The 23,889-nt window shown below is 46.7% G+C and overlaps 1 pseudogene; it reads right to left on the bottom strand.

The window, feature by feature from the left end:
- Positions 1-4,833: 4,833 nt before the first annotated feature.
- Positions 4,834-22,772, bottom strand: LOC117193864 (annotated as a pseudogene).
- Positions 22,773-23,889: the final 1,117 nt, after the last annotated feature.

The following is a 23,889-nucleotide window of genomic DNA, read 5'->3' as shown; positions in this document are numbered from 1 at the left end:
CTAACGTCAGGTCACCGTCTTTCTCGTCTTCGTCCTCAAGCGCAAGACCCTGGGCGGCCTCCACGATGGACTCGAGACCTAAGTCCTTTTCCACCTCGCCTACCTACAGGGTATGCGCGTCCTTGTCCTCAGGGTGGCGCTTTTTGAGTCGCAGGTAGACGCTACCCATGCCCCACGCCATCTTCCCGAACTTGGGATACAGCAGATCCTCTGCCTCCTTGTTTATTTGGAGGATCACACATTGGCCCCCCTCGTTGGGTAGTGGGCTACCAATGTGTAGGATCCTCCAATCGGTCGTTGGCACGTCCGCGTTTTGCCGCTGAAGGAGCTTCAGCGCTCGGTCTCCCTGGATTGTGATGGGGAAGAGTACCTTCGCCTTAGGCTTGGACGGGATAAGCTCCCGGTCCACAACCTCCAGCTTGGCCCCCTCCCACATCGCCTCCAGTTGGCAGACCGTACGCGTCAGCCACCTTAGGGTTGGATCGTCGTTGCACTTTAGGATCTTAACCCCATTTAGCCACCCAGCACCATCGAACGTGGGCATAGGGGCCGCGGGGTCTTCTTCCATGTGTGCAAACAGTGCGTCGACGAGACGCGCGTGCACAAGCTTCCACTGTGCCGCTGACATCTTGCCGTTTTCCTCGCTCCGGTCGATGAGTGCCACGATCAAATGTCGTTTGGTCACATCGCTGACCTTCGCGTTCGATTTCGATGGCTTCTTGGCCACTTTCGGTGGAGGGGCTGCACTCTTGGGCCCGCGTTGCCGCTTGCTCGCCGGAGTGTCTTTAATGGCACTCTCAGTCGAGCGTTGCCTCTTGGTGGCCATCATCTCCTCCACCTTATTGGCATATTCGCCATTCGACGCCCTCATCTGTGGCATCTGGGCATAATGTAGACGGCCCTCCTCTACTCGCTGCTCGGCCCAGGCTAGCTTGACCTTCTCCTCCTGGGAGATGTCTACTTTACCTTGCAGCCGGCTTTTGATAGATCTCACTATAAAACGTATTTCTCAAAATTTCGCCCCACCCCCTGCCGCCTACACAAAGGACGAAAATCTGTTGCATGCACAATATTGCAGATTCGAGAAAACTAAAAACGCAGAATCATAGATAACGACCATATCTATCTGATTGCTGAATCTGGATCAGATCAGATAATTTTTATAGCCAAAGGAAACAAATCAATTTTCAGTGGCTACGCAGCGCGTGACGTCACGCTCAGACTGATTTTCTGTCTCTCTCGCACGCACTCTTTGTCGTGTCGTTTAATATTAGCGGCATCTGCCGGAGGAGAGCCATACTGACTTAGTATCGGGTATAACTGTAGAGTTGCGGTGTCCGTAGCAACTCACAACGTTCCCCTCGTTTCTTTTGCTCTGCTGCTCTGAGTTGCAGTGTCAATTAATAATCATTCGCGATCGACATTCGTTAGCCCTAGCAAATTTTCGGCGGTTAAGCACAATTCGGTGCTAAAACACACTTACATACACCTACATACACGCATTGCTGGCTATTAATTTCTCTGTCGCGACAATTCGGTCAGTGCAGTGCGGTAGGCAGTGCAGCGAACTCACTAATACACACAAGCGGAGTACAAAGCGGAATCGGACAGCTCGCACAGCTAAAGGCATTAGCTGTAATCCCTTTGCTTTCGGTTCCCACGTTTATACGTATACAGGGTGTCTTTTTCGGTCGTGCTGAGTGACTCTTTTAAACCTCAACATGGCAGCACCTGAGCCTACCAATGTCGCGAGCGCAGCAGTGCCAAGTGATGTAGATTTCTACAAGCACAAGGCCGAGTCCATCGCGCGCCAACTAAAGGCCATGGATCGCTTTCTCACCAAGGAAGAGCTTGCCGAGTTAGATGAGGCAGAACTTCAAGCTCGCTTAGAGCAGATCGAGCGAATGAATGCGGATTTCGATGCCGCTCAAACGAGCCTTGAAAGGCTGGATTTCCTGCAGTTAGCCCATGATGCCCGGCTGGACTTTTCGAATGTTTATGTCAAGGTTAGGTCCAGGCTGTCGCGGGAGTTGATGGCTGCTCGCACGGTAAATGTTGCCAATTCAACGGCTCGGCATACTCTCGAGGGGAATTCGTCGTTGTTCGCCTATAATAGTATAGGCCGTTCTCGAATGCCCGAGTTGCAGCTTCCGCGATTCGGGGGAACTACATGGATTGGCCAGAATTCCACTCGATGTTCTCGACAATGGTGCACAAAGACCATCGTATACCAATCATCGAAAAATTCCAATATCTTCATGGATGTCTAGATGGTGCTGCGCTGGATACGATTCGTCAAGGCTATTTTCGGGCTGCAAGGGGTGGAGAAGGGCTCAGCTATCGGCTTGCGCGCGCTCAGCGACAAAATCAATTCGCACTTGCGTGCACTTCAGACCTTGGCGCCCCCGCAGGAGATTTCGGATGGGTTGCTGATCTTCATCATAGGCACGAAACTGGACCACAAAACAATGGAGAAATATGAAGAGAACTTGCCGACGTCAGGATTGCCTCGGTGGTCAAGCATGGCCTCATTTTTGGAAGCGAGATGTCGGATGCTGGAGAATTTGGGATCAGCCATGGCAACAAGTCCTAGTCAACAGGTGGGAGAAGACAAACCTGTCACCCTTATCACCTCCAGTAACGACCATCCTAACCCCATATGTAACCATTGCAATTCCTCCGAGCATTACATATCTAGATGTCAGGCATTCCTGAATCTCTCTGCGTTTGAACGATACAAAGAAGCAAAGAAGAGCCGCTTGTGTTTGAACTGCCTCAACAAAGGCCATGAATTGCAGAGGTGCAGGTCAGGACTTTGCAGGCATTGCCAGGCCAAACATCACACGCTACTCCACATTCCATCGGGAACTGGTGCTTCATCTTCCTCTTCACCAGCCGAGGAATCGATCCAGCAAGAAGCACAGTTCTAGCAAGCGGGTGTTCTAGCCCTTCCCCTCGATCCAGAAATCTCAGCCTATCCAAAACGTGTTGCTACCTACTGCCCTCGTCCATGTAACAGATCGTTATGGAGCACTTATCCCATGTCGTGCCATTTTGGATTCTGCATCACAGGCAAACTTTGTAACATCTAGACTTGCTGATCAGTTGCAGTTGGATCATCGCTCGTCTTATGTTCACATCTCTGGAATCGGAGATTCCATTCTACCTTCGAGCAAGTCTGTACATATGTACAATCCCAGGACGCAAGCTATCGAGCTTCCTTCGCTGCAATTGTCACCAACTCAATTACGGAAATGCAGCCTAACTTCGGCGTAGACGCAAAGGATTGGCCAATGCCGAATAATCTAAAACTAGCTGATCCTAATTTCTCCAAGCCCCAACGTATCGATCTGTTGATAGGTTCTGGTTTGTTCTTCGATTTAAAGTGCGTCGGACAGATTCTACTATCAGCCCAATTGCCAACATTGCAGGAGACTAAACTTGGTTGGATAGTATCAGAAAGCATTGATAGCTCGGAGAATAAGCGTGCAGCTTTAGCCGCTTTTGAAAATTCCTCGTGCATCTCTATTGACGATTTTCGACCCACAACGCTGGAGTACCAAAACTTAGAGCAGCAATGCAGGAAGCAGCTGCTCGAGTGCCAGGTGCAAGTGGAAAAACTGCGATCGGAGAATCAGGAACTGCAGCGCGAACTTTTCTATATATTAACGAGGTGGAACGTTGTGAGTTGCTGCGGACACCGCAACTCTACAGTTATACCCGATACTAAGTCAGTATGGCTCTCCTGCGGCAGACGCCGATAATATTGAACCACACGACAAAGAGTGCGTGCGAGAGAGACAGAAAATCAGTCTGAGCGTGACGTCGGGATCTGCGTAGCCACTGAAAATTGATTTCTTGCTTTTGGCTACAAAAATGATCCGATCTGATCCAGATTCAGCAATCTGATAGATATGGTCATTATCTATGATTTTGCGTTTTTAGTTTTCTCGAATGTGCAATATTGTGGATGCAACAGATTTTCGTCCTTTGTGGGGGCGAAAGGGGGTGGGGCGAAATTCTAAGATATACGTTTTATAGTGAGATCTAACAGAAGTGCGGATACCAAATTTGGTTACTCTAGCCTTAATAGTCTCTGAGATTTGTGGATGCCCCAGATTTTCGTCCTTTGCGGGGGCGGAAGGGGGTGTGGCGAAATTTGGACACGAAACGGTCAAGGTCCGATATCACAGGAGTGTGGATACCAAATTTGGTTGCTCTGGCTCTTATAGGTTCTGAGATCCTTGAACTCATATTTTGCAATTGACAAAACCGACCATGAAACCTGTGTGTTAGAGAGAGACAGAGCGAGAAAGAATGAAATTGTTTTCTTGATTCTGGCTATAATCATTATACGATCTGGTTCAGATTTTGCACTGTAGAAGATATGGTCATCCTCACCGATTCTGCGTTTTTGGTTTTATCGTATCTTTAAAAATGTGGATGCCACAGATTTTCGTCTTTTGTGGGGGCGGAAGTGGCGGGGCGAAGTTTTAAAATATTTTTGTAGCACTGACATATCACAGAAGTCTGGATCCAAAACATCGTTGCTCTAGCTCTTATAGTCTTTGAGCACTAGGCGCTGAAGGGGACGGACGGACGGACGGGCGGACGGACGGACGGACGGACAGACGGACAGACAGACAGGGCTCAATCGACTCGGCTATTGATGCTGATCAAGAATATATATACTTTATGGGGTCGGAAACGATTCCTTCTGGACGTTGGCTTCTTCGACCACGGACAGAATCGGATTCAGTTTGGTCGGTGGGTCCAGGACATCTGCAAGAGTTCGCTGATACGCGTGCTCAAGCAATAAGAACATTTTAGACATTCTCTGGAAGGTCGATCTCCTTGCCATAACGTTTATAAATACACAATCAAATGGAATAAGGACAAGCTACAAACAAATATTAACTATAAACTATTATAAGCCTATGCAAGTGTCAGTTCTGATCAGTTCCTTTGCCGCCGCCTAAGGCTGACTGTCTCCTGCTGGGGTGCAGGCTCCGGTACCTTCCGACGTGGTCGTCCCCGCGTGGTCGCTGGCGTTTCCTCGAGTTGCCTGTTGCGGGCACGAGTGCTCCTTGCATCACTAGTCGGATACCGCTTCACTGAGGCTGCCCAATTCGATGATCTCTGGTACTTTTAGTTGGCTACCGATTCTAGCGGAGCGTGTCTTTGTGGCCTTGGCTGGCACAGATTGGGATCGTTTCAGTTGAGAGGGAGCCGGAGTCGAAGCTGAAACCGAAGCAGCATCGTCATCGCTTATCTCGATCGTCTGGCAGGCATTCAGATCCACATGATCCGATGGTGGCGTGTTCTCATTGCCGCTCTTGCTGCTACTGCTGCTGCTGTTGCTGCAGCCGATGGGTGGTCGCAGTTCCAGCTCCGTGTATATCTTGAACCTGGGCGTCTTTCTGGCAGATGATTTTGCCTTGGTAGTCCCCTCAACAACACCTTTCCTGCGTTTATCCTCTGGCGAAGTGTTAAAAGCGAGGGCTCGCCTAATGGTCTTCGCCCTCGCTTTGCCAACGAGATGCAGCTCAAACCGGGCCGTCTTTATCTGGACCATGAGGTTGAAGCTATAGTTGATTTCCGCCGTTTGGGGCACTGATTTGAGAGCTGCCTCCGCATAGCTGAGAGCCTCCTTGCTCTTCTTTCTGAAGCGAAGATAGTTGATGTGGTAGAGTTCGTGCACGATGAGCATGGAGCCCAGTGTGGCGGTGCGTACGGGATCCTCCTGCAGCCAATTGCCTGCCCCTACGTAGAAGTCGTCCAGCTGATCGGTCTCCCTTTTCAAGAAGTTTAAGCGGGCATGGAGACATCCCACGATAAAGTAGAAACATTGCAGCTGCATGCTGTCCCGTAGATGGGGCGGCATCCCTTGCTTGCTCACATAGCGCTGCAGCTGATGGCTGGTGGGACTTGGCTCGTGCATGGGCAGAGACTTGAGTGTGGCCACGTCCAGCTGGTTCTGCAGCATGTTGCTGGTCAGCTCGCTCATGGCATTCGCCTTGAGATCTTCCTTGGTGGCTATTGCGGGGATGTATTTGGCCGAAGTCTGCTCCACCAGCGTTCGACTAAGCGGCTTGATGGCGAGCAAATGGTCCAGGAGGCGCAGCTTGGAATGCGCCTGGTCCAGGTACTCATTCTTCAGGTTCATCCAGAGCCACGAGATGAGCACCTCAATGGTCCGCAGGGCCATACCCGACTGCAGCACCAGGTTAAGCGTGGTGCCGTAAAAGGCGAACCGCTCGGTCAGCCGATTGGCCGCACACTCGGTGCTCTCCCTCACGAGGTCAGCCAGCAGCAGCTGCAGGGCTCCCAGGTCCACGCTGGACACTGTGCAGTAGTTGCGCACGCTGTCGACCAGCGTGTCTAGCTTTCGCAGGGGCGACGGCCTCCTAGGCAGGCTGCTGCACCGCTTCTTCCGCAGGTAGTCCAATCGAAAGCGAACTGTCTGAATTGTGATCTGCACAATGTCGCTCTTGCCAACTCGCTCATCGAACTGGGCGCGCAGCTCCTCGGCCTGCAGCAACAGCAGCTGGGCGTGGCACAGACAGTCCTGCCGCGCATAGTAGCTGGCCATGTGGCAGAGGCAGAGCATCACTATAGTATGTTGGCGCTTAAAGAACCATCCGTTTTGGAGCTGAGGCCACAGATCGTCGAGCAGCTCCTGCGCTCGATCCACCTCCTCGGAAAGTTGGAGCTGCTGGTTAGAATTCAGTTGGTCTTGTCCCAGGAAGTGGGTCAGGGCTCGCAGGTAGGTGAATCTCTCGTCCATCATTTGCCCAATCCTGAGTATCAGCAGCCAGGCTTCATCGGCCTGCGCCATGTAGCCCATGGTGGACAGAGCCATGGCTGCAGCAACCGCATCGTCGATCAGGGCTTCCCAGTCGATTGGTGTATCGTCGCAGCCGAGGGGCTCTTGGTCTGCACGTTCGAAGAAGGCCGCGAAGCCAGCGATGGCCGATGTAGCCAACTCCACCAGGCGATGCTCCCGCTTAATGTTGAGCTCCAGCAAGTTGTTCTTGACGATTAACTCCTCCAGGCTGTTCTCGGCCGTCTCCTTGATCGAGAACTTGGTCTTGTGCCTCCAAAGCATCCAGCAGCACACTGATACTGGTATGGCCAATGGCCAGCTGTTGCATGCGGCTGAGCGGTTGCTTGAGGGCCGTGCTTTGCAGCTGGGAGCGCAGTTCCTCGCACTGACGCACCACCTCGCTGTCGGTGCGCATCTTGCGTGCCAGAAGAACCAGGTGGTAGTCATTGTGACGGCAGCGTAGTAGCGACTGCAGCAGGGGTACGGGCCGCGCACTTTGGAAGTGCAGCACGGCCAACAGATCCACATCGTATAGCTGTTTCTTTTGGGCGGGGGTTAGGGGGTTGGGCATAGGACTGGACTCGTGCCACCCGTAGACGCACTTCTCCGTATTATTGGCATTGTGGTAGTGGACGAAGAGCTGTGAACGCAACCGCGAGGGATTCGTTTGGGCCGCAAGGTAGGTGGACTGCAGACGGTTGGCCATGTCGGAGCTCTTGCAGTGGACACTGGCTTTGTAGATTCGCAGGAGCACACTAAGCATTTCTGGCTGGCGATGAGCGGTCGTAGATGTTGCAAGGGCTCCAAGAAGGCCAGCACAAGGGACATTTGTTCGGGACACGCTACCTTTTCGGCCACGAGTGCCAGTAGACGCACCAGCTTGACTAGCTCCATGGCGGAGGGCCCCAGGCACTTCATGCTCTTGGCCACGTCCAAGGTGTAGCCAAGAATGCCCAAGAGCGGCTTATAGGGTGCCTGAAGAGAAAGCTCATTAGGTAAAAGTTTTCCCAGCTGTGGCAGACGTACCTTGTCCGACTTCTGTTCGGTCGTCGGCTGCCAGTTAACGTAAGCTTCCAGGGCGCACATCCCGAAGGAGAGAAGGCAATGCCTGCGAATGCTTTTACAGGCCTCGTTGGAGCAGCTGGTCCCCAGCGGACTCCTCACTACGTTCACCGTCAGCCCAAGGCAGCCATGCAGCAGTTGAAAGTGGGCGGTGTATACCTCGGGACTGTCGTCGCCCTCGAGCTGCTGCCAAAAAATGTCTAAGGGAGGCTTGTTGCTGCTCTGATGAAGCAGCATCTGCAGGCGCTGGAAGAACACCAGCAGGTCCATGAACCACTGCTCTTTGGCGTGCGTCGCGCCCTTGTGCTCGAAGAAGTAGACGAACTTCTTGCACAGATCGATGTAAGTCCGCTTGAAGTCCGCCGTAGCCTCGCGCACGTACAACAGCTTGACATAGTAGTAGAGGAGCTGGATGGAGTAGTTCTGCGGAGAGACGTCCTTGTACAGGTCGCGACAAATGCGCAGCAACTTCAGTGCCAGTTGTTGTTCGAGCGGCGCTTCTATGGAAAACATGTCGATCTGCATCAGTGCCAGAACCAGGCCCAGATACTCCGTGAATTGAGTAGTCAGCTCAGAGCTGGGTGTGGCCCAGCTGCAGCTCAGGAGCTTGAGAAGCGGGTCGTACATTTTCGTCGTGCTCTCGGGCGGAAGGGCGCTCAGGTACATCAGAAAGGCTTTGCTTCGCTTGCTGAACAGGGCATCATTCAGCTGGACCAGGAGAGCCGCATTCTTTGCCACTTTACGCTGGCGCATGGTGTCAAAGAGGACACCCATTGCCTCCAAGGCGTAATATAGTTGATCTGTGGCGGCGATGGGCAACGTCTCCTTCTGCATTTGCAAGTGAATGCCATTGAAGTGCGTCAGATGGATGTCCAAATAAAACTTGTAGTCAGCCTCCCCTTGCAGGCGGCAGGGCTGCGATCGGACTAGGCCGTACATTTTCTGGCATTCCGTCAGGGATTTCTGCGAAGCACCCGTACAATTAGGATACCAGCTAGCAAGCATTTGGTTCTTCAACTTACCTCCTGACAAAGCTCACGATGTATGTACCGCAGGCTCGTTAGATAAGCTTCCCACAGGCTCGGCTTCTCCTCGTAGGGCTCCACGTGTGGTACCACGGTGGCCGCAATGACGCAGTAGAGATCGTCATGCTGGTGCAGATTGTCCTTCAAGGCGAGACACAGCTGGCGCAACACGCTCAACTCATATCTTAGCGGAAAGGAGGCGTCGTTTATCCCGATGCCCTTGCATTGCCCTTGAATTCCTTGAATTTCAGCTTAATTGTCGTGGCCGCAGCCTCAACATCGGATCGAGTGCCTTTCAACTGTTTCACTATATCGGCAGATATTATTATTATTTTTTTTTTTTTTTTAAATCATCTCAAGGATGATCGGAATTTTGATCGTAGCACTGTAGCCACATTGATCAGATACTGGTGATGTAGTTTGGCGAGTTTGACAGGGCGGAATTTAAAAAAAAAAGAGGAAAATTACTTAACTGTTTTAGAAAATAAACTGAAATTACTTTATAACATGATGAAGAAAAAAGGGGTCAAAAGTTTAAGTCAGCAGTTTTGATGAAGATTGCCAGCTCTCTGAGATGTAGCGGCTCTTTTTTTATTAATAATTGATGTAAATTGTTATAATATTTAAAGATTTTGAATTTCCTTCTGAGCCCGGCAAATCTTTGGCAATCGAAGATCAGGTGTTCGGCATATTCAGTTACATTGCACGTTTCGCAGATATTTGAGTCAATTGCTTTGATTCAGTGTAGGAAGACTTTGTCGTATGTGTGTCCCGTCATAAGTCTGTTAATGGTCTTGATGCTTTTAGCATTCCATTTAAGAGAAAAATGCCAGGGTTTACTGGGTATGTCTGGAAATATGTCTATGAGGCTGGATCCCTTCGTCCTACACTTCGTCCTGTAGTCCTCATTCCATTTGTATACTAAAAAGTTCCTAATTTCTCTTTGAGCCTCCTTGTAGCTGTATGTTATATTTATTGTAAACCCCTCACTTGTAGCAGCCTTTGCTGCTATGTCAGTCTTTTCGTTGATGGCCACACCCTTGTGACCAGGGACCCATAGAATGTCAAGTTTCTTAATGTCTGATTGGTTAATTATGTTGTGAATATCATTCACTAGCTACGAGTCTGTATTCTTATTTTTAATTAAATTAATAGCTCCTAATCCACCTCTTAAAATCAAAGCCTTTTTGTAATTATATTTAAGACATAGTTCGCAGGCCTTTTTAAGGCCTACGAGTTCGGCACCTACTGAGGATAATCTGTTTTCTATTTTGTACTTGTGGATATTTCCACTAGGCCATTCTACTATTTCTATGCCACATGTACTTTCTGTAACTGAGGCATCTGTTGATAGAATGTTCCAGTCGTCCTTTCTGTACTTGTTCAGAATCTCATAAAATATAGTTTTTATTTCTTCATTCGAGTATTCTTCTTTACCCTTAGTTAAAAATTTATCTAATACATGGATTTTGTTACATGTGTTAACACTATCACATTCTTGAGGGTTTACAAAGATAGAATTAAATTCTCTTAAAGTACGTGTGTAACTCGTATCCCCTTTTGAGCGTATTAGCTCGTCAAACATTGTTGGATTGAACCTTTTAATTTTAAGCAGTTCTTTGGCTGTAAGCCATTTCGCCCTGAAAACAGGTGGCATTACACCAGCGAGGACAAAAATTTCGTGTTTGCTTGTGTCAGGTGGCACCCCAACACACCTTCTGAGTGATTTAGCTTGCGCTATTTCTATATCTTTACTTGCTCCAGATCCCATGTCTGAAAAACTTGTGATAGCATATTCTTGTTTTGTTCTAATAAAAGCTTTGAAGATGTTGGTACTTGTTTTAGGTTTTAGACCTGATTTGATAGTAGTCGCAAGCTGGAGGAGTCTGTTGCATTTTTTTGTTTGTTCTTTAACCATTTTTACATGACTGACATTTGACATGTTTGCGCTAATCAGTCTGCCTAAGAAACGGATATCTTTTCGATTTGGTAAAGGCACATTTCTAACAGAAATATTTACCGCTCTGACCTGTCTTTTTCCTACATTCATTGCTGCAGATTTGCTTGGATTGAAGCTAAAACCGAGATCACCACATAGAAGGTTAAAGTCATTTAGTTTTTTATTAAGGTTTTCAACCGCTACAGTAAACTCTCTGTTGTGAGAGATTATAACGAAGTCATCTGCAAATTGCATCATATGAGTATTTCTATCACAGATCTGATGTAGTCATTTTGTGTATACATTAAAAAGGAGGGGCGACAGACAAGAGCCCTGTGGGATTCCTCCCTGAACTACCTGAACAGCTTCCCCTATTTTCAGTAGGCTCATAGACATAAAACCATAGCTCGCAAATAACTGTTGACACTTTCGGCGTGTCTGATAAAAACCTCTCATTGACGAACACATTGAGAAAAGGGACTGAAAAGACCCGATCAAATCTGTTTTTGCTCAACTCGCTCTTCGCTCAAGCAAAGACCGATTTTTTCACTTCTCTTTTGTTCCTGTTTTTCACTGAGCTTCTTGTCGCGAGCGAACGAAAAAAGTGTCTTTTGCGTATGTATGCGTGCTTGTACGTGTGGTGGCTGTGGCAACGATCACTTGCCTTCGTGAATTGTGTCAGACACTGTCCCAAACCCAAAATGAGCCTGTTCCTGAACAACTTTCCGAAATTTTTACTGATGTGGAGAACTTTGCTATGAACAATGGCCGTTTACCATTAAATGCCGATATATTGCAGCTTTTTAACGACATGAAGCTAAGATCACCACACTTGAATTCGCTCGCACAGGTGGTGCTGGCTACACCGGCCACTCAGGTATCGGTCGAAAGAGCCTTTTCAGCACTTCATTATATTTTGAATGAAAAACGTTGCTCTTTAAGTGCGGAAAATATTAACTCATTGTTAGTGGTTAAGCTAAATTAGTATTAATACAAAATATATACATACATACATATATACATACATCCATATCCATGTCTCTTCAGTTTGCAGAAAATTCGCAAATAAGTATAAATATTACAATAACATAACCATAAGATGCGAAAAACATGAATAAATAAACATAAACACGAAAAAAAAACTAAAAACACTTTACTCAGACACTTTTTGGGTTCTGCTCATCTAAAGACACTTTTGCTGCGAGCGCTTGACCAAAGTGTCTCTCTAAGCTGTTATTGTGAGACCCGATCGTGTGTCGGGCTCAAGCGAAAACCCGAAACACATAACACAAGCGAAGAGACAAAAAGTGTTCTGCTCAGTGAGAGACCGCTTCTGCGTGGTCTTTTTTGGTTTTGTCAGTGACGAGACAGCAAAGGGAAAAAGTGTTGACCGTCGTTTGCGAGCTATGCATAAAACTGATGATCCAGTCAATGTATGTTTTAGGAAAACACTCATTTTCCATTAGTCTTTTTAAGAATTTCAGGTTGACACAATTGTAGGCATTGTTGAGGTCAACAACCACAAGAGTAACGTGTTCCTTGTTTTTTTTCTTTGCCGCTACCACATTGATGACATCATTTCTGCACATCGCTGCAGACTTGTTTTTTTGGTATGCATAAGATCTGTAGGGTATAATCTTGTTTTCTTGTATATGCTTTTCCAGCCTGGCTTTCACCATGCCATTTACTGTCTTGGCTAGAACCGAAATGAGGGATATGGGTCGAAAATGTTTTAAGTCAGTCAGATCCATGTTTTTTTCGGTATTGGTACAATTCTGATAAATCTCTATTCGACTGGGAAATCGCACATAGCCACTCGACGGTTGTAAAAATGTACAAGTTCTGTCTTTATACTAGTGTTGAGAGCACTCAGCATCTCGTATGTGATGTGATCTATTCCTCCTGCCGTTTTTCTGTTTCTGACTAACACAGCCTCTAACTCTTCCAAGGAAAAGAAAGGATTTTCATTGTTCTTGGTTGAGTACATTTCTTCGTCTACATCCTTTGCTTCTGAGGTTATTTGTTCGTTAAGGAATTCCAGGTATGGCCCAGCTTTGTCAGGGTCGAAAATTTCTGGGGTGTCCTCTTGACAGTTTTTTAGATTTCTGAGGAATCTCCAGGCTTCTCTTGAGTTCGATTTTACATTTAACTCTGTTAACTTCCTGGCATAGCTAGTTCTTTTGGCAATTTTAACAGATTTTTTCCATTTAACCTTGAGGTTAACAGCAGAACAATAATTTTGAAAGGAGGGTTCTGAAGCTGCCTTCTTCTGCGACTCTGCAAACTCCCTGAAAAGTTTGGCTTAATTCTCGTCCCACCATAATTTTGGACATTTGTTTTTGATTTCATAAGTAGCTGCTTTTATTTCCTGTTGGATGTTCTTCGCTAAATTATCCATATCTTTGTCGGCCTCAAACTGGCTTAGCTTTTTCAGTAGCCTGTTTTTGGCAAGGAAAGTTTTGAGTTTTGGTTGATATCCTGCTGTTTCAAAGGTTATTGGGTGATGGTGGCTGCCTCCTAGGTAAAACTTTTCGCATTTCCAATTCTCTATATGAATACCCTTTGTGAAAGTTAAATCGAGTACAGACCCTGATGTTGAGTCGATGTGTCTTCTGAATGTGAGACTGTGGTCATTTGCTAGACTGTAGCCAGCATTTGACATAGCTTGCATGAGAAAAGTTCCCTTTCCACTGTTGGTTCTGTCTCCAGAAAAGGTATGTCTTGCGTTAAAATCTCCTGCAATTATGACTTTTCCGAATGCATCTAAATATTCAAGGAGATTGTTAATCGCTTGCTTGAAGGATGCAAGAGACAACAAAGGTTCAAAATATACTGAGGTGATAAGAAATGTATCTTTGTTGTTGATGGTTCTTGCTATAATTATATCTTGCTCTGTCTCATATATCAGTCTTTTAACTCTTAATTCTTTTTTGTAGGCAACCGCCACTCCTCCATAACCGTCCTCTCTATGTTTTTCTAACATATTGAAGTTGGCTAGTTTCCTAAAACGGAGATCGTGAGAGAAAACTTCAGCCAGAATGGCAAAGTCGAAGTTTTCTTTGTTTAAGTAGAATACTAGGTCGTTTTTATTGGCTTTAATAGATTGAATGTTATGTTGTAAAAATTTCATATTTATTTAGATGTTTTAAAAAGGTTCGATTCTCTCTGTTTGTTCATTTTTTTGTCTGCATTATGTTCCATATTGTAATCATTTGTACTGGTCACTTTTTTTGATGGATGTGACACATCATTTGAGTCGACTAAACGAGACAACATGTCAACCATCTGTTGAATGGTAAATTTGTTTTCTTTTAGTTCTTTGTTTTCAAAAAATGGTACGTGATTACTAGAATCGCTGGTATATGATTCTAAGTGATAGTGGGGTTTTTGTGCAGGAACCAAAGGTCTCTGCACTAACCTGCTCGCATAACTGTGTTTTTTTAAAACTTCATTTGCTTTAACGTTTTTGTTTTGAACATTTTCCTCATTTATGTCTAGTTTCGGATAGTTTTTTTCATAATTATCTAACAGCGAAAAATTTTGATGGATTGAGTAAGTGCTAAGCACTTCCTTACGCGCGATTTTTTTGATTGTCATTATTTTTTTAATGTCCATCTCCTTTTCCCATACTGGGCACATCAGTCTGTCCCTAGCTGAGTGATTTTTCCCATTGCAAAGGATACACTTGAGACCACTGCACTCCTCGACTCCGCATTTATAGCACCTCCTAGCTGATTTGCATCTGGTCGAAGTGTGACCAAGTCTGCCACAATTATAACATTGCCTTACTCTGGGAACATATATGCTTACTTTCATCCCACATATCCCAAAAAGAGATACCTTTTCTGGGATGTCTGAACCCTCAAAACCAATTTTGACTGTTTCTAATGGTATGAGCTTGAATGTTTCGTTGTTTTCATCGGTTGTAATTTTCTGCCTTCTTGCTAATTTTTCAATTGACTTAATTTGTATGTTAGAAGTAATATTATCCATAATTTCATTCTCAGAAAAACCGAGGGGCACCCCTTTAATTACTCCATAGGATTCCACATAGTCTTTTGGTATAAATACCACTAAATTCATTTTTTTTAACTCCTCATTTAAAACTAAATCATTTGCTTCGCTGAAAACCTTAAAATAAATCTTGTATAGTGTAGGCGCAAGAGCTACGATTTCTTTAATTCCTTTGATTTTAAGGTGTCTTATTTTTTCAAAAAAGAATAAGCCATTTTTGGTGTTTTTGTTTTCGAAGATGGTACTGTTCTTAGTCGATACTAGTACAGCCGCATCCCCGATGTGGCACTCACTATACAACACTGTTTCTCTTTCGATACCTACATTTGATGGGTTTATAATCGGATTAGTATTTTTATTCAGTGTTTTAGTCATTTCAGTATTTCCAGTAAAACCATTTATGGCATTTGTGTGAGAATTGTGAACGGTCACACCGTCAGAAGCCTCCACCATTTTGTTACTGTCATCGTCTATCAGCATTTTGTTATTTATGTCTGTATTGGTGTTGTCGCTTTTTTGTTCCTTGCGCATCTTTTTTGCTGGGTACTTTTCGTTAGTCAAGCTGTCGAATATGTCCTCTTTCACACCTGAACACAAAGCACTGAGGTTTTTTGCTATTGTTTTTTGCCACCGCTTCTTGCCACCTGATCAGGGGGTTTCAATTTGGCAGACACCGAGTGACCGGCGTCCGCCATACTTGCTGGTTTAACCAGATTGCCAAAGACTTACCTCTCCTTTGGGAAATGAAAAGAGGAATAATTTATATATTGATGAAGATTTGTATGAAATAAACAATGATCCAATTTTTACAATCACTTTTAATTAAGCCTTTGTTGCTTGGAAAAAGTCACCTTTCAGACTGTTAAGAAAAAACACGACCGGTCTCGCTCGCTGATGAAAAGGAAGTGTTATCGGCAGACATTATTGTCACTTTTTTACCAGCGCTTCGCTTCGTTTGAGTGTGTTTCAGTGTGACCTGATCTATCGCGGTCTTATGGATAAAATCTATGGCAGCCCTCAGAAATATACCAAAAAATACCGTAAGTCTACTGACGATTCTATTGTACATTTCCTAGTATTTTAATATTTGGTTTAATATTACTAGCTACGGCCCTCAGCTCTGAAAACGTAATTTTATCCGATTGATAAATCAATTTTCTACAACACCAAAAAATTTTAAATATTCCTTTTATTGGAATTGATTGTAAAATAAGTTTAAACAATTTCCACTAACTTCTCTACCAAATGTTCGCCCTGTTTTCATATAAGCCCCATAGAAGCTGTGGAGATAATGTTTTTTATCCCCAATCGGTCGACTAATTATTTCGAATTAAATAAAACTCGGCGCAGAAATAAAATTACGATATGTTCTTTAATGCGTGACATCCAAATTGCAAGGGTGGCCTGCCCTTTACATTGCCGCTCCGATCGCTAAGCGCAGCTTCGCTCGGCCGACGTCGGTAGGCAGACGCAAAGCGGAGATAGCGAAGAGCGAGCTGGCAGAGAGCGTTTAGCAGGGCAAGCAAGCGCAGAGCTTTAACAAACAAATGAGTGACATAGACATAAGTAACAAACAAAATAAGCGGCTGAGGGCCAAGAATTAGGTGATATTTGGCAAGCAGCTAATCGGCTGGGTTCTGCTCCGAACATTCACCCCCCGTTGGAAGGCAAAGGCTTTCAACAGATCCATCCTGAAGGGGCAGAACCGCTATTTTTCCAACGGCCCTCTTGAAAAGGCCCTTTTGAGTGCGGATGACGGCTACTCTGATGGTTCCATCTTTTCCTGGGATGACGCTCTCAATGCGGCCAAGCGGCCACCTTAATGGTGGCAGCGTTTCCTCCTTGATCATGACGAGCGCTCCTAGCTTGATGCTTGGAGACGATGACCGCCACTTGCTCCGCTCCTGAAGAATCGAAAGATACGCCGTGCTCCATTTTCTCCAAAACGCCTGCTTCATTTGACACAGCCGCTACCATCGACTAAGTAGGTTGACCCGGAGATGCGCCACATCTGGCTCGTCGAATGCAGCTTTCGGGGCTCCATTGAGAAAGTGGTTTGGCGTGAGCACATCTAGATCATCGGGACTTTCTGTAATTGCATAAAGCGGACGGGAATTTAACAAAGCAGAGATTTCACAAGCCAAGGTCTGAATTTCATCAAGAGTAAAAATGTAGGTCCCGACGATGCGATGAAAATGATATTTAGCTGCTTTAACAGCCGCCTCCCACAAACCCCAAAATGAGGTGAGCGAGGGGGGATGAATTTCCAGTCGATTCCACTAGAAACGCAGAGATGTGACACAGCCGACGTATGAGGATCGCTGAGGAACATTTGCCGAAGATCCAAAAGCTCATTTTTTGCTCCTACAAAATTTGTAGCGTTGTCTGACCAGATGATTCGAGGTTTGGGACGTAGACTTATAAAACGCCTTAATGCTGCCAGAAAGGATTCTGTAGATAGATCCCGAACGACTTCCAAATGAGTTGCTTTGGTGCTAAAGCATACGAAGACAGCGATGTAACATTTGATAGGAGGCCTGCTTCTGACTTCCGACTTGTGATAAAAGGGTCCGCAAAAATCAACGCCCGTTGTGTGGAATGCTGGATTAGTCCTTACGCGATCCGCAGGCAAGTTTCCCATGATATGTTCCCTCAGCACTGGCTTCAAACGAAAGCATCTAACACATTTGCGAATGATTCCCGCAACATATTAGCGTCCACCAATAGGCCAGAATTTTTGCCGAAGCAGTCCGAGCAATCCTTGAGCTCCTGCGTGGAGAAACCTTTCGTGAAAGAAGATAATAATAGAGACAACGACAGGATGTCCCTTAGGAAGCAGGATAGGGTGCTTCGCGTCGTAGTCCAATTCGGCATTTTGGAGGCGGCCTCCAACACGCAGCAATCCAAAGCTATCCAGAAATGGATTCAGTGAGGCCATCGTGCTTTTTGGGGGTAGGGCCTGTTTGCTGGCGAGGGCCCTTATCTCTTCCGAAAATTGTTGCTGCTGTATTGCCCTTATGAGCAAATGCGTACCATTTTTGATGTCGATTACGGTAAGTTGACCCTTCGACCGCGCTATGCCTTTGTCCTTGAGAATGTAGAATCGATATATGTAAGCAAAGACGCGCTGCATGGATCCGAATGAGTTTTGAAATTTGCAATCGTACGATACATCCCTTTCGTTTGAAACAACCAATGCTGCATGACGACGTTCTGGTACATCGGTCGGCAATTGCAAGCCTGCAGGCCACTCTGAGCTCTCAAGACGCAAGAATGGTGGTCCAGAGATCCAAAGGCTGCTATCCATTAATTCAGCGGGCGTGGATCCACGTGATATGATGTCGGCAGGATTTAACTTTGTGGGCACGTGATGCCAAGTCATTCCAGCGGTGAGCTCCTGAATCCGCTGAACTCGATTAGAAACAAATATATTAAAATTCAATGGTGATTCTCGAATCCAGGCAACGGCTATGGACGAATCCGACCAGCAATGTATTTGGCATGGAGCTGATAATCCCTTAACTATGGTGGAGACTAGTTCGGCTAATACGAGGGCAGCGGACAGCTCAAGCTTGGGGATAGTCATACTTTTCAAGGGCGCGACTCTGGATTTAGAGCATAAGAGATGACTTTGCACAATGCCAAGAGCTTCCGAACGCATGTATACACAGGCGCCATATGCTGCTTGGCTCGCATCACAAAACGCGTGCATTTCTAATCTGGCTTGCTGCCGAAGCACGTAACGTGGAAACTTAAAGTTTTTAACCATCGACAACTGCGAGGTCAGCTTAATCCAAGTCGTATGTAGATCCTGGGGCAGGCTTTCGTCCCAATTCAACTTTAGGCTTTCGTTCCATAGCGACTGCATAAATATTTTAGCTTTTGTGATGATGGGAGAGATGAGCCCTAGAGGATCGTAGAACCTAGCTAGTGTAGACAGGACCGAACGCTTCGATATTGGGCCTGCAGCGGTTCCGACGTGAGCGAAGCTAAACAGAAGATTGTCCGTGGTGGGATCCCAAACTAGACCAAGCGCCTTGGTTACTTCAGTCCCGTCATGAAAGGTAAGGAACTTTTCGCGATCCGCCTCCGATACGCCTTCCAAGGCAGCGGGTTCATTGGAACACCATTTACGTATGGGAAAACATCCTTTCGAAAGTAGCTCCTTTACCTGCTGACGAATCTTGATGACAGAATCAATGCTGTCCCCTCCAGATATGAGATCATCGACATAGAAATCTCTTCGAACAACATCAGCGCCAAGCGGAAAACGCAACTCTTCATCATTTGCCAATTGATGCATAGCACGAATTGCTAAGAAAGCGTCAGGTTTGGTTCCGTAAGTAACAGTCTCCAACTTGAACACCTGAATCTCCTCCTTCGGGTCATTGCGCCATAGGATGCACTGCACGTGCGTATCGGGATGGGAAACTTGTACACAGCGGTACATTTTGCAGATATCGCCACACAAGGCGACTTTAAAAAAGCGGAAACGAAGCAGAGTTATCAGAATTTTAGGTTGGATGGTGGGTCCAGCCATTAGCGCATCGTTCACTGATACTCCAGACGCTGTTTTGGCAGATCCATCGAACACTACGCGTAATTTGGTGGTTGTACTATCCTGCTTGTGGCCGCAATGGTGAGGCAAGAAGTACTGCGGGAGGTCTGACTGCCGCGAAGCTGGCGACATGTGTCCTAAATCACGATACTCCTGGAGAAACTCCATATATTTTGCCTTAAGCTGTGCATTTTTTGCTAGCTTCCTCTCCAAATTGAGAAATCTACGTAGCGCCTGCTGATACGATTCTCCTAATTCCTCTAGACTGAATTTGGTTGGCAAACGCACGGAGTAAGCTCCGGACTCTAGGCGAATGCAGTTTGTGACGAAATGCTGTTCGGAATGAACATCTTCCTCCGAAATTGATGAGGGCGAATAATCTCCATCGACTTCCCAAAACCGCCTTACAATATCGCACAAATTAGTCTCGCAAGCGGAGATGACAGAGGGATCTTCAACGGCTGCTAGCGCCGCACGGGCTTTCTCAGAGTTTTTAATACTTCCTGACACTATCCAGCCAAGTTTCGTCTTCTGCAATGTTGGCAATTGGTCTGACAGTCGAATCTGTCCAACGCACATTAATTCGAAAAACAAACCAGCCCCTATCAACAGATCGACACGCTGGGGCTTGGCGAAATTAGGATCAGCCAGTTTTAGATTATTTGGCATTGGCCAATCCTTTGCGTCTAGGCCGAAGTTAGGCTGCATTCCTGTGATTGAGGCAGTGATAATTGCAGAGAGGAAACCGCGATAGCTTTCGTCTTGAGATTGCAGGACGATGTCCACAGCCTTGCTGGATGGTAGAATTGACTCTTCAATACCGGCGATTTTAACGTGAGACGGGTGAGGATCTAACTGCAGCTGATTGGCGAGTCTCGATGTTATAAAGTTAACCTGAGAAGCGGAATATAAAATGGCACGACATGGAATAAGCGATCCAAAACGGCCCCTGACATATACGATTGCAGTAGCTAGCAGCACGTTTTGGCTAGGCAGAGATTTTTGACTCGAGGGGGAGGGCTAATATATTTGCTTGCTACTAGGGCACTTGCAGGATCATGCTGGGTCGATTCCGTGCTCGGCGACGGCAACTCAGCGTCAGCGCCCGACTGCATGTGGAGCAGTGTGTGATGCTTGGCTTGGCAATTTCTACATGCCCCTGACTTGCAGCGTTGCAATGAATGGCCTTTGTTGAGGCAGTTTAGACATAAATGGCGCTTCTTCACCTCCTTGTATCGAGAAAAAACAGGGAGATCTATAAATGCCTGGCATCGGGATATGTAGTGATCGGAGGATTTGCAATACTTGCATGTTGAGCTATTATGATCGTTAATGGAGGTGATTAGGGTGCTAGGTTTACTTTCTCCCACCTGCTGGCTAGGAATTGTTACCATAGCCGATCCCAAATTTTCCAGCATCCGACATCTTGCTTCCAAGAATGAGGCCATGCTTGACCACCGAGGCAATCCTGACGTCGGCAAGTTCTCTTCCCATTTCTCCTTGGTCTTGTGGTCCAATTTCGTTCCTATGATGAAGATCAGCATCCCATCGGAAATCTCCTGCGGGGTCGCCAAGGTCTGAAGTGCACGCAAGTGCGAATTGATTTTATCGCTGAGCGCGCGCAAGCCGATAGCAGAGCCCTTCTCCACCCCTTGCAGCCCGAAAATAGCCTTGACGTGTGCCTGAAAATGTAACAGTTTATTATCGAATCGCAACATTAGTAAATTCAACGCCTTGTCGTAATTCTCCTCAGAAAGTTCCAAGGAACGAATCGTATCCAGCGCAGCACCATCTAGACATCCACGAAGATATTGGAATTTTTCGATGATTGGTATACGATGGTCTTTGTGCACCATTGTCGAAAACATCGCGTGGAATTCTGGCCAATCCATGTAGCTCCCACCGAATCGCGGAAGCTGCAACTCAGGCATTCGAGAACGGCCTATACTATTATAGGCGAACAACGACGAATTCCCCTCGAGAGTATGCCGAGCCGTTGAATTGGCAACATTTACCATGCGAGCAGCCATCAACTCCCGCGACAGCCTGGACCTAACCTTGACATAAACATTCGAAAAGTCCAGCCGGGCATCATGGGCTAACTGCAGGAAATCCAGCCTTTCAAGGCTCGTTTGAGCGGCATCGAAATCCGCATTCATTCGCTCGATCTGCTCTAAGCGAGCTTGAAGTTCTGCCTCATCTAACTCGGCAAGCTCTTCCTTGGTGAGAAAGCGATCCATGGCCTTTAGTTGGCGCGCGATGGACTCGGCCTTGTGCTTGTAGAAATCTACATCACTCGGCATTGCTGCGTTCGCGACATTGGTAGGCTCAGGTGCTGCCATGTTGAGGTTTTAAAAGAGTCACTCAGCACGACCGAAAAAGACACCCTGTATACGTATAAACGTGGGAACCGAAAGCAAAGGGATTACAGCTAATGCCTTTAGCTGTGCGAGCTTTCCGATTCCGCTTTGTACTCCGCTTGTGTGTATTAGTGAGTTCGCTGCACTGCCTACCGCACTGCACTGACCGAATTGTCGCGACAGAGAAATTAATAGCCAGCAATGCGTGTATGTAGGTGTATGTAAGTGTGTTTTAGCACCGAATTGTGCTTAGCCGCCTAAAATTTGCTAGGGCTAACGAATGTCGATCGCGAATGATTATTAATTGGCACTGCAACTCAGAGATCACGTCGGGATCACCAAATTTTTTGTGGAGATAATGTTTTTTATCCCCAATCGGGCGACTAATTATTTCGAATTAAATAAAACTCGGCGCAGAAATAAAATTACGATATGTTCTTTAATGCGTGACATCCAAATTGCAAGTGTGGCTTGCCTGCCCTTTACATTGCCGCTCCGATCGCTAAGCGCAGCTTCGCTCGGCCGACGTCGGTAGGCAGACGCAAAGCGGAGATAGCGAAGAGCGAGCTGGCAGAGAGCGTTTAGCAGGGCAAGCAAGCGCAGAGCTTTAACAAACAATGGAGTGACATAGACATAAGTAACAAACAAAATAAGCGGCTGAGGGCCAAGAATTAGGTGCTATTTGGCAAGCAGCTAATCGGCTGGGTTCTGCTCCGAACAGAAGCACCAGTGTAAAAAACCTCCGTTATTCCTTTTTTACATGCCTTTTTCCGACGTTTAGATTTTGAAGTCAACCGAGCAGGAATTCGATGCTGATCATGAATTAGGGCTCGCGCACACTATAGCTGAAAGCGGAGCTGAAATCGGCGCTGAAATCGGAGCTGAAAGCTCAGCTGATCTGAGAGCTTTTTTCAGGCAGAATCAGCTTGCAGGTGCGTACATTGTCGGCTGATCTGATTGCTGAAAGCCACTGCCTCCCTTTGTCCATCTCCTTAAGTGGCATCAATAACTATCATTATAACTATTATAATTATATTTTGAATTAATTATTACTTCACAGCACGTACAGTAGCCAGACGGAAGTTTTCTTCGTTTTTTTTTTAAATTCCGTGTATTTTAACCACATTTCCGTTGAGTTTGTATTCGTATTACTTTTATTTTACGAATTATTATTACATTTTTCAATTAATATTTATTTAATATAATAATAAACATTGTGATGTCTTTCGAGCGTTTACGTTTGTAGGAGGGCGGATCACCGGAGCGGCTTTCCAGCGACGAGTGGGAAAATATCCAAAAGAAGAAGTCAGAGTTGTTCCAATAAATATGTTCCTTGTATTTCGGTATATATGTATGTGGACTGTAGGTGCGCGTATGTGCACGACGACAGCTTGTAGCGGGGTGGGAAACGTAACTAAAACTAGGCAATCGTCTGCTGCTGGCCTGAACATCCTCCCCCCCCCCTGCAGGATGCAAAGCCCAATCGGTGTCTATGGCTGTGTGCATGCACCGGATACGATCCATCCGAACACCGTGCTCTGGGACACAGGAAGGCCGTCCTCGCGTGCCAGGAACCCGGGTTGGTAGCTGGTCGATGGAATTGCGCATCTGCGAGCTTCAGGTCGTCAAATCGAGCCCGGATCGTATCGCTCAAAGGTCGGATCGGCGTGCAGATGCGCAAACGGGGCTCGACCTTCAGGATGGCTTCCAGTCGGAAGTCGCCCGTCTTGGTACGAATGACCGCGGTGCACACCTTCTCGTTGCCGACGCGCGTAGTGGGTATCGTGAAGGCGGAGGCCAATGAGTCGTCAATGCAGCTCACCGGCGTGCATGGGTCGATGAGCGCGCCCGTTTCGAAATCCTTCGAGCCCGTATCCAGGACCACCAGCGCCGTCGGGAGGATATTGAGGCTCCTATGTTGTAGAAGGGAGCTTACGGAGGGCGCCGGGGTTCCTACGACGGGGCGGTTCACGGGGTGACGGGGACGGCACTCAGCTTGAGCCGCTGGACTCGCAAACGATGAGGTCGCGGTTCCTACGACCGGTCGGCTGACGGGCCGACGAGGACGGCGTTCGGCGTGAGCCGGCGTAGATGGCGGCGGTGCA

The sequence above is a fragment of the Drosophila miranda genome, assembly GCF_003369915.1.
Source record: "Drosophila miranda strain MSH22 chromosome Y unlocalized genomic scaffold, D.miranda_PacBio2.1 Contig_Y2_pilon, whole genome shotgun sequence".
Classification (NCBI taxonomy): Eukaryota; Metazoa; Arthropoda; class Insecta; order Diptera; family Drosophilidae; genus Drosophila; species Drosophila miranda.
Note: the sequence above shows the minus strand (reverse complement) of the source record. Positions and strands in the feature narration are given on the sequence as shown.